The sequence below is a fragment of the Megalobrama amblycephala genome, linkage group LG2 (assembly GCF_018812025.1).
Source record: "Megalobrama amblycephala isolate DHTTF-2021 linkage group LG2, ASM1881202v1, whole genome shotgun sequence".
In the NCBI taxonomy this organism is placed as follows: Eukaryota; Metazoa; Chordata; class Actinopteri; order Cypriniformes; family Xenocyprididae; genus Megalobrama; species Megalobrama amblycephala.
The window spans coordinates 12882884-12895160 of NC_063045.1; the positions used below are offsets into that span (position 1 = coordinate 12882884).

At 35.1% G+C, this 12277-nt stretch overlaps 2 long non-coding RNA genes across 2 annotated transcripts in view; one reads left to right on the forward strand and one right to left on the reverse strand.

The window, feature by feature from the left end:
- The window catches only part of LOC125263699, a 3047-nt gene extending 2573 nt beyond the window's left edge, over window positions 1-474 (forward strand). Inside the window, exon 3 of the long non-coding RNA XR_007183875.1 lies at window positions 1-474. This exon is cut by the window's left edge and continues 945 nt beyond it. This is a non-coding gene — a long non-coding RNA (uncharacterized LOC125263699).
- LOC125263697 overlaps window positions 1-1196 on the reverse strand; it is a 37090-nt gene extending 35894 nt beyond the window's left edge. The window contains exon 1 of the long non-coding RNA XR_007183873.1: window positions 841-1196. This is a non-coding gene — a long non-coding RNA (uncharacterized LOC125263697). The remainder of the gene's footprint in view (window positions 1-840) is intronic.
- Window positions 1197-12277: the final 11081 nt, after the last annotated feature.

Below are 12277 nucleotides of genomic sequence, written 5' to 3' on the forward strand. Positions count from 1 at the left end.
AATGAACCTTATTGTAAAGTGTTACCCAAGTAACAAGCTAGAGCTTCGGCGATTCCAGAGAAGTACGACACGTTTGTCCAAACAGTGTTTCATTCAGCATTCATTAACACTATTTTTTCAAGTATCGTAACTCTTCCTCATGTCAGTGTGCCAAGTGCACCTCGATGACATCAGACAAAAGTGACGTCAACAACAGCCTCATGAAATGATCAGACAATTAACGAAATATCAGGAATCCTGAGTATATAAGAGAGAAATTGACTGTCACGTGATTTACAGGGAATGTTTGCATATTGGCTGATGACCTTCTGAATCTTCACCATTAATTAACCATAACTTATAATGCTTTTGCTGCCAGTCTTTTTATCAACAATGATTTGTTTGTCTGTAATTTTGTTCATCAGTAAAAAAGCACCCCATGACTTTCAAAGATCTAGAAACAGTGATCATTAAAATAAAGATGAATGATTTAATCAGTTTGGGTTATGTTTAAGTGGATTCAATGGATGAGTCACATTAGTTAGAAAAAACATCAATGTTTTAGGCTCAAATTTAAAAGAGCTGCATAATTTTTCACACCTAATTTTAAATAATATATAATAATAATGAAATGAAATATCATGTATAATCATATAATAATGAAATATCAATTATAAAACATGACTGAAATAAGACAAGTATAATGGATTCCTTGGTCAACCAGAATCACAAAAAAGACCTTGATGGTTGACTAGATCCAAAACCACACAGCACAAACCAGCAAAAAAGTGATGTGACATTTGACTCTACAGGTGGGGAGAATTGAATAATTAATTATGATAAATTTAATTATTAACTTACATGAGTATGAGAGTGAAGCTTCCTTTCATAAACTCCGCTAGGAAACATTATGTTCTAGATCCTGATCATTTCTCTGAATGAAGTCTCATTCAATCTCTTCAGTTCATTACCACTGAAAGAGCAGCAGAGGAATTCAGGGCAGTTCCAGTTACACCCATATTCATGAGCTGCAGAGAAATTTGCCTTTCAAATTTTGTTGGTTTATTAAAAGTGTCAATAAATGCAGCTGAAAAACAGCACTTTCTTTCTCCTGAAAATAATAATAAATAAAAACAGCATTTTTTGAGTGAGTGTTTCCCTCTGAAAATGAACAAAATATTTATAACAGTGCATACTCAAACACTCGCAGAGGAAAGGGGGAAAAAAGACTTTAGTTTACTGTCACTTAAAAAGCATGATATGAATGCAGAATTTCCAGTGACACCCTCATTTGTGTACAGAAACTAAAAGAGACAGAACTGGAAAAACTGGAAAAAGTATGAAGCCTGTTTGCTTCATGAATTTGTCTTTTCATTTGTTTATAAGTTTGTTGAATGAATTGCTTTTTTAATCTCTCTAGCACACATATATTTGTTTTGCTTAATACACCTATTCTTTCTCATTATTACAATGTACACAAATAATATTTATCTTCAAATATTATTTGTCTACAATATTGTCTACAAAATGCTAAGCAAGGCTTTGTATTGTGTGTATTATAGCATTATATGCTTATGGACTCTTTGTGACAAAAAAACACTTACCAATAAAAATCACAAAACAAACACACATTTAAGTGGGAAAAAAAATAAAAGACTTAAAGGCTTAGTTCACCCAAAAATGAAAATGATCCCATAGTAATGAATTGTACCCTAGATTTTAAAGCCCAAAAAAGCACATTCATCCATCATAAAAGCCACCTATACGACTCCAGGGGGTTAAAAAAGGCCTTCAGAAGCAAAGCGATGCATTTTTGTAAGAAATATATATATATTGCAACTGTATAAACTATAATGACTAGCTTCTGGTAACGGCCGTATGTGAGTCGAGTTCCAGCCGAAGAGTGAAATTCGTCCCAACACATGACGTAGGATGTAGGAGTAGCGTAAGGTTAGGTGAGAGAAGACAGTGTGTCTTCTCTCACGGTTCAAACAAACAGGGCTCCTCCGACATTTCTCTCATTTTAGACTTCTAATTCGTTACCAGTATTTTGTTTTCCTCTGCGTTCCTGTATTCGTTAATACGTCATGCATCAGGTCAAAGTTAACTCTTCCAGCGGTACTAGTCTCGTGGACGGCCATTACCGGAAGCCAGTGATTATAGTTTATAAAGTTCTAAATATGGATAATTTTTTTACAAAAACCCATTGCTTCACTTCGGAAGGCCCTTATTAACCACCTGGAAACGTATGGATTACTTTTATGATGGATGTATGCTTTTTTTGCCTTCAAAATCTAAGGTACTATATTTTGACAGGAAGGAACTGATTTTTCCTGGTATTGTAAAGCGTGAACCTACATGACCGTACATTGTTTAGCAAACAATCCGTAGAATTCAGAAGACAAACCGTTCACCCCTGTGTTGATCTGAAGATGATTAATGGCTTCAGGAGCGTCCAACAAACACAGAGGCAGCAATGTAAGTAGATATATACAGTAGAAGAAGCACAAAATTGCTGCATTGTACGCTGCAGATGAGATTCATTTTACTTCAAAACAACTTCAACTGATTTTGCTTGTTTCATTTGGACATTCACTGAGAAGATGTCTTTAGTTCAAACCACTAACCTTCAAGTTAAACTTCAGACAATATGACTGCAGTACTGCAACACAACAAAAAAAAAAAAAAACACTATACAAATATTGAGAAAGAGGCTGTAAATAGAACAATTCACAAAATATTGAATATTTCAGATCCTTTTCTAGTTTTGAACATATTTTTATTTTTACTAATCAAAACAAGACAAAAATACTGTATGTTTGACATGCAACGTGGTAGAGGTTAGGGAAGAGTTCAGGACACTTCATACAATAGCACATTTGTGACTTTACTTTCAGTATTTGCATGCTAGCTCTGTGTGTTTTCATAAAACCCGAAAGAGAATTTGCATTTGAGCCATTCATGGGTCCATCGGGAACTTCCTGTGGGATTTTAGAATTTAAATTATCTATTTGTGAATAGAATAAGGTGGTTAGCATCACTTGAAGATGCTTTCACTTTTTGTTCTACATCATTGTAATGTATGGGAACAGGACAACGGAGTTGGAGATCCACGTGCAGGCTTTATTCATAAGAAGAGCGTTGTCAAACAGGCAGTAGGTCAAACACCAGCAAACAGTAACAAGAAGGCAAGGCAAGAGAGTAATCCAAAATGCAGGCAATGGTCAAGGCAGGCAGCAAACGATCAAAAACAAGAAATCAGTCCAGGGTCAAAAACACAGGCAAGGCAAGGCAAAGCAAGGCAGAGCAAGGAAACCAGGAAAACAGGATAACATACGACTAAACAATACTCAGCAATGTGTGTGTGTTAGAGCGCAGCTTATAAAGTGTGGGAAACGGTGAATGGGATTTCACCAAGTACGACATGTTCCTGGATCAACATCTTTGATCAACATCATTCCAATCAACCAATCAGATTTGAGGGACAAGTTTAACGTTTATGTCAAGTTTAGGCTTGCAACCAGAGTTAGGTGCTTCTACATCAATGTTATTCACCTATCTTTCCGCTCTGATTATAGGGATAAGTTACGGGTAGGATTAGGTTTAGGGGTAGGAATAGGGTTAAGACTAAATTTTCAGACAGGAATGTTGTTCCAGGATCAACAAAACATGTTGATCCAGGAACATGTCTTACTTGGCAAAATCACGGTGACCACGCACCTCGGATGACATGAAATGTAACACACACAGAAAAATATCAAAATGCATGCATGGTGTTTCACCATCAGCAAAAGATAACCAAAAGATTCGAAGCAGTATTTTGAAATCGACCATCACTAAATATTATACTAAAAAGTTTTTTTTTGGGCTCACAAAACATTTTCTCGTCGCTTTATAATATTAAGATTGAACCACTGAACTCACATGAACTGTTTTGAATAGTCTTTAGTAGCTGGATCTTGAGAAGTTCAATGACATTGCTGGCAATAGAGGCCTCACTGAGTCATCGGATTTAATCAAAAAATCTTAATTTGTGTTCTGAAGATGAACAAAGGCCTTATGGGTGTAGAACGACATGAGGGTGAGTAATAAATTACATTATTTTCATTTTTTGGGTGAACTAACCCTTTACTGTGAACAATTATCACACAACGCTATACATGTTTGGTATCATTTGAAATGTCTCAGTTGTCTAGTACAAAGGTTCTCAAAACAGAAGGTAATAAAGGTTTTAAGAGTTTAGAGATATTGTGCCCCCTTCCACAGGGTCTTCCATGCAAATGGCTCTCTGTCCCCAAAAAGGTGTAAACTACCCAGACCTTGATTAATGCAAATTCCCATTGTGAACTCATGTTTCCCTTTGAAAGAAGTCTCTGTCTTGGTCTGAGTATTTAAAGGTGCCCTAGAACTAAAAATTGAATTTACCTTGGTACCTTGAATTTACCATAGTTAAATAACAAGAGTTCAGTACATGGAAATAACATACAGTGAGTCTCAAACTCTATTGCTTCCTCCTTCTTATATAAATCTCATTTGTTTAAAAGACCTCCGAAGAACAGGTGAATCTCAACATAACACCGACTGTTACGTAACAGTCGGGATCATTAATATGTATGACCCCAATATTTGCATATGCCAGCTCATGTTGAAGGCATTACACAAGGGCAGGACACCAGTATTAACGTCTGGATCTGTGCACAGCTGAATCAACAAACTAGGTAAGCAAGCAAGAACAATAGCGAAAAATGGCAGATGGAGCAATAATAACTGGCATGATCCATGATAACATGATATTTTTAGTGATATTTGTAAATTGTCTTTCTAAATGTTTCGTTAGCATGTTGCTAATGTACTGTTAAATGTGGTTAAAGTTACCATAGTTTATTACTGTATTCACGGAGACAAGAGCCGTCATTATTTTCATTATTAAACACTTGCAGTCTGTATAACGAGCGCAAACATTAGTAAATCGCATTGCGTGATTCATTTAAATACTCTCCTCCTACAAATGCATATGCAATAAAGTCAGCCGCAAAAACAACTCAGTCCATGCTTTTACAGGCACGAATTTTGCACTGCGTGTCTTTAGTAAATCCTGACAATAGTTTTTTAATGTAAAAAGACGGATTGCTCTGGTCTAAGATGTTAGTAAATCTGGCCCTAAATATCTAAAAATTTTTAAATCCAGATGCTTTTACTAGATAAGCAAATTGACATAAGATATTGTGGCGAGAAGGGCGTGGTTCAGCGGAGTCTGCAACCGGAGAGAGAGCCGGGAGACGCATGGTGAGTGAGTGGGTTAAATGTAAATCACGAACACCTGTTTCTAATTCCAGTAATTGGCGTGGAGACAGGATAAAACACCAGGAGAAGCAGGAGTGTGTAAGAGAGAGAGGGACTGCCGACTTATTGAAATAAAAGCTCAGTCAGCAGTCAAAGCCGACCCTGTCCTCTTCCTTCCCCACGAACTTGAACATATTACAGATATTTTTCCGGTAACACTTTAGATTACAGCCCGGAAAGTACTGTGTAATTACAACAAATTTACAGCGTAACTTTCGATAGTTATAGTGTAGCCTACCTATAAAGTAAGTACGTGTAAGTATAGGGGAACAATATATGTAAAAAAAGATTACCTGTCCTTTTTTGCAGCAAAACCCTAGACTAGAGACATTGAGGGGTTATATGCTTCATTTAGAGTTCATAGAAACAAATTCTGTTGTTTTTTTTGTTTTGTTTTTTCAAATGTATTGGCGCTGACTGCAAATGGACATTTTGTACTTACACTGCTTTTAAAGCTCATTTCTATAGGGTTCACAATGAGTTTGCACCCTCTGTTACTGCTGGAGCCTTTGTTACAGATTTTTCATTGTGTGACTGACAATTTCACATAGTTAAACAACTTATATGCCACTTAAAAGAGCATATAGTAAATGGACAACCTGTGGAATGCCCAGTAAAAATATGTTAACTGTGCAATCATCATTTACTGCTCATATGTCCAGGAAGCACTGAACATGGTTGGTTGATAGCATAAGTGACAATTACAGGGAAACTATTTCTCAGTCTTCTACTGTCATTGCATGGGAAGATTCTTCCCAGAGATCAAATGATACAACAAATGGCATCATTTATTTGCCAATTTCAATGAGTCCTTTCTTCGGAATGTATGTTTACTGTATCTAAAATTCCAACGGCAGATCCTCCTTCCAGCTTTAACAATACAGATGACTGTTGAAGAGATGCAAAATATACACGAGTTAGAACAAGATTACACTTTAATTAAAATACAGTCACTTTTAAAAATGACGTGTGACAGATGATGATGTCAGCAAAGTCTGTGATTGTGTAAAGTTTTCTGATTTATTTTCTTTCTTTCATCACTGAGAACAACATGTTCAAGAGCTCGGACACGCAAACAAATGTTCCATTACATAGAGCCTGAGAAAGTAACATTAGGAAATGCTGACAATATGAGCCAAAGGTTTGCATAATACATACCATACTAGTGCTGCTTGATCATAATCATATAAGATCAAAGTCTTATTTCATGATATGTGCAATTTTAGATTTTTTCATTTTAGTAAACAGTCAGCAATACAATAAAAACAAAGAAACTAATTAAAGTCTTGGGAATAAAGGGGTAACAACCAGGAAAATAACAAATTATTTATACTGTAAGTATTTTAGAACTAAGGGATACTTATACTATTATGATAGACAACAATCTTACGTTTGGGAGCAATTTAGCGAGAAAGTGCACTGATTAAGTTGTTGCAAGGCAAGTGGAAAGAACTTCTGCAATCTTTTTTAATACATGGGGAAATATGCTTTTGTTTCATATAGTTACAGGGTAAGTATGACATTGCGGGCTGTGAATTAAAGTGGTGCTTGTTACACTCTTGTTTCATGTAGGCTAAAATCTACATATAGTTCCCAACAAAAGTATTGTTTTGTGTAAAAGATTAGCAAACAGGCTGTCGATTAAATAAATGATCAGCTATTTCCCCACAAATGCTGTTTAATCAGCATAATGAAGCCTCTCATCCATTGACATCCATTCAAAAAAGGACCCTGCTTACCGCCAGAGGTGGAGCGTTAGCATTAGCCGTTACATTCTTTTGGCTAAAGGTTGCAGGCTTGCCTTCCAGTGGCTTTGCTTAAGCAGCCCTTATCAAAAGTGCGGGGCTCAATTTCTGTCTTTTTCAAACTGCGGGGGTCCTGACCCCCCTGTCCCCATTCCAACGGAGTGCCTGGTCTCAACCACACCTAGGAATTTTTTAAAACTGACCAAGGTGGGATGACCACCCTGCCCAATGGCAATTCAAGACCCTGGAACACAGTTGTGGAGTTTTGGTAATGAATGCATGTGTTCAAATATTTGCGTAAGTGGCTTCAGGTCTGAAGATGTTATAATGGATTGTCAATGTTTCAGTTTGCTGAACAGTACCTGCAGAGTGGAACGATCAGCAATGTTCAGGCTACATCTGAAGAAGTATGCTCAGCACAGATGAAAATAGCCTGCTTAGTGCACTGCTTAGATATCGAGGTGAGTGCTGTTGTAATTTTGTAATGGATGTTTTGTAATGGATGTCATGTATGAAAAACAATATCACACAAGTAGCCTTGCAATGGCTGTATTTCAGCACACGGCTGTGATTCGTCGTACGCATGAGGTTCCAAGCCGATTGCCGTATAGTTAATCACAATGAGCTGATATACAGCCATATTGCAAGGCTACAAGTGTGATATTGTGTTTATACAACAGTTCGATGGCACGAGTGTGTAAATAAATAATCAACAACAGTGTCTTTAAAATAACCTCTTTTGTGCAGAACTACTTCCTTCTGCCACAGATTCAAATCTTAAAGGGTTAGTTAACCCAAAAATGAAAATAATGTCATTAATTACTCACCTTCATGTCGTTCTACACCCGCAAGACCTCCGTTCATCTTCGGAACACAAATTAAGATATTGTTGATGAAATCTGATGGCTCAGTGAGGTCTGCATTGACAGCAAACTCTCAAGGTTACGGTGGCCGAGAGAGCTCAACGCGCTGCAACTGAAGAAAATACATGTAAATAGAAAAAACACCAGCAAATAAAGAAAACATTTTCATCAGTTTGACAGCACATGTGCTGCAAAAGTTCACAACACGTGCGAATACAGAAACGCGCTGCAAATAGCACATACCAGGCTCTGCGATCTCAAGCCCCCCTTTGTGATGATCTGAATGATGATGATGATGATTAGGCTACTTTTAGAATTAATTTAATAATTTAATTTGCCCCACAATAATTTATAGCGCATCACGGATAACCGACGCTGTAATAAGATTAGCTAACTCCTTACTCCTCTTCTCAATTTTTTCACTACGTATGGGCCACAAAGAGAAATATTAAGAAATACAGTGGGTATGGAAAGTATTCAGACCCCCTTAAATTTTTCACTCTTTGTTATATTGCAGCCATTTGCTAAAATCATTTAAGTTCATTTTTTTTCCTCATTAATGTACACACAGCACCCCATATTGACAGAAAAACACAGAATTGTTGACATTTTTGCAGATTTATTAAAAGAAAAAACTGAAATTATTATTAATAGGTAAAAAATTACCTATTAAATTAATATTAATAAGTTTTTCCTGGCGCTGGGACTAGCACCGAAGACCACAATGAAAATGTTAAGGGAACACCAACAAGTGACGTACCTGTCTGGGACCACTTATTGTTCAATGTTTACTCTTCAGTGGTGTGCATCTGAAAGGTGAGTTTTTTTGTTGTTGTTTGTTTGTTTATCTTAACATCCTGATCGTATGTGCATTATGAGCAGGCCTATTTGCAGCGCGTTTCTCTATTTGCAAGTGTTGTGAACTTTTGCAGCGCATGTGCTGTCAAACTAATGAAGAATTTGTCTTTATTTGCTGGTGTTTTTTTTATTTGCATGTGTTTTCTTCATTTGCAGCACGTTGAGCTCTCTCAGCCACCGTACAAGGTCCATAAAGGTACTAATAACATATTTGAAACAGTTCATGTGAGTTCAGTGGTTCTATCTTAATATTATAAACCGACAAGAATACCTTTTTGTGTGCCAAAAAAACTAAATAAAGACTTTTCAACAATATCTATATGGGCCGATTTCAAAACACTGCTTCGGAGCTTTACGAATCGAACCAGTGAATCGGAGCGCCAAAGTCACGTGATTTCAGCAGTTTAGCCGTTTGATATAGGAGATCCGAATCACTGATTCGAAACAAAAGATTTATAAAGCTCAGAAGCTTCATGAAGCAGTGTTTTGAAATAGATATACTAATCTTAACTATTCTTTTAGTATTTAATCATTTAGAAGTGATATATAATTGTTCATGAAGGCTGGAAATGAAAAATGCCTTATATTCAGGTGTGCAGAATTATTAAGCAGGTTTTCTTTTACAGATAAATTAGCCAAAAACAAAACAAAAACAACTTTATTTTTTAACTTAAATGCCCATGAGAAGGATGCAATACTAGAAATTGCAGAGTGAAGGCATGACCTTTGGACAGCAAATTGCTCATTGGGTCAGAAAAACAGGTGGAAAAAAGTTAACTGAAAAAGAATGAAGAATTAAGGTGAAGAATTAAGTGTGAAACTGTCAGGAACCCTTTAGTCTCCAGAGCCACTATTTTTCCAAACTGCAAACTAGAAACTACAGGGTGTCAGGATCTCAGAGACTTAGGTTAGGTAGAGAATCCTAAAAAATGGCCCCACTTAATAAGAATCATAAGCTGAAGTGTTGTGAAATACATGAAGACTTCTTCTTTTTCAGTTAACGTGTCTTTTTTCCACCTGTTTTTCTGAACCAATGAGCAATTTGCTGTCCAAAGGTCATGTCTTAACTTTGCAGTTTCTATTATTGTAACCTTCTCATGGGCATTTAATAATTTTTGACTTTTCAGTCCAAGTTAAATGCCTCTTTATTTACTTATTTTTTTTTTGTTGGCTAATTTATCTGTAAAAGAAAACCTGCGTAATAATTATGCACACCTGAATATAAGGCATTTATCACTTCCAGCCTTCATGAACAATTATATATCACTTATTATATATATATATATATATATATATATATATATATATATATATATATATATATATATATATATATATATATATATATACAGTCATGCCCAAAACTGAGTTTGGAAAAGAAAATGAGTGGAGTGAACTGAAGAGAAGAAGCACCAGCATGGAGCTGGGAAACTGAAGGATCTGGAGAGATTCTGCATGAAGGAATGGTCTCTGATCTCTTGTCAGGTGTTCTCCAAACTCATCAGGCATTCTAGAAGAAGACTCAGAGCTGTTATCTTGGCAAAAGGAGGTTGCAAAAAGTATTGAATAAAAGGGTATGATTAATTCTGAGCAGTGTGTATTAGAGAAAAACATTTCTGTCATAATGAGATTTTCCCCCCATTTAAAATTATTATTCTCCAATGAAAGGTTGGATTTTTGTAGATTTTTTAAATAAAAGATCAAAAGTATTAACAATGCAGATTTATTTTCACAGCCTTCTTTGGTCATATTTACCAAGGGTATGAATAATTTTGGGCACAGCTGTATATATATATATATATATATATATATATATATATATATATATATATATATATATATATATATGTGGTCTTTAGTCCATATTTCCATGAATAACTACTTTTATTGTTTTGCATTATTTTATTATGTTGTATTGTGAATTTTGAAATGATTTTTGTATTAACATTAATATTCTCTTTTATACTTCCATCTGCATGATTGTAAATTAGTTATTGAGATAATTTTTTCAAAATTTATATTATTGTCTGTTTATAGGGTAAGTTTGTAACATCTGTCCAGGAACTTCATATTAAAAACTTGGACTCTAAAATCATCTTAACTGTTTATTTCACACAGGTATGACAATTTCATCACACGACTTTAGATCTTTACTGTACCTCATTTTCATTTAAAAAATCATATCAACAACAAATAAATGATTCATTCAAGAATGCCAGAACTATTTTTGCATTATTCACCACTTCCAGCTGTTCGACGGGGTCCGTAACTCTGGAGGAGCTCCCAGAACCTCCGGCCCTATCCAGGATTCCTCTGAGTGTGTTTTTGATCGTACCTAACTCCTGATCTGCTTCCGCTTCTCGGGCCCGTCGCTCCTCCAGTTCTGATTCCTGCAGAACACATGAATAGTGTGTAATCTGCTGAGACACAACTGCACAGAAGACAGAGGTGCAGAGTGACGTGTATGGAAATGTATGTGTGTGTTTGTGTGTATTTACAGCTCTTTCTGTTTCTTCATTTAGCCTTTGAAGTTGAGCTCTTTTCTCTTCAAGTGTTCTTTGTAAGTTGTGGAGTTGTGGAACTCTGAACATTTAAATATAACGTAAGTTACAAAAAAACAAGAACAACAAAAAACTGTAAAGTAAACAAATAACAATAGAACAAGGTAACACTTTACAATAAGGTCCCATTAGTTCACGTAGGCCAACATTAACTGTACTTGGCTACGTTTGATAGTTATTGTTAATGTTAATAAAAATACAACTGTTCATTGTTAGTTCATGTTAACTGACAATCAGCGCCATCTGCTGTCAGAGAGTGAATGTGCATCTGCATTCAGCGCGTCTCCTTCACTCATCCTTGTTATTTATTTCATTAAATAATCGCCTTTTGAAGTTTAATAATCATATTAGGACATTGACTTGACAGTTTATGACATCTAGTTCAACCATTTTGCATTTAATGACTTATGGAAATAAACACTATTCAACACAGAACTAGTATATTTTGATCAACATGACATAAGCAAGTGATAATGTAGGAAACATCTGACACTTGTACATCAAAAAAGCATGACTGTACCAAAGCATTTGCAATTTGTTCAGAAGAATGAGAAACTGCATTTATGATGTGAACAAGAGACTATAATGTGGATGTTGAACGAGCAAAAATTTTAGTTGTGATCGGAAAAATGCACCAAAGTGAGAAAAACTGTAATATATATAATATAATATATAATATAAAATTGATCATGTTATATTAGATATTAATTATTATAAATATTATATATATATATATATATATATATATATATATATATATATATATATATATATATATATAAATATAAATTATTATATATAATATAAAATATATAAAGAGAATGTTTGCTGTAACTGCTCTTATCTATATAATATAATATATAAAATAATATATTTTTTTCACATATCTTTATTATTTATTTTTTGTTACTATTTGTGTACTGTACTT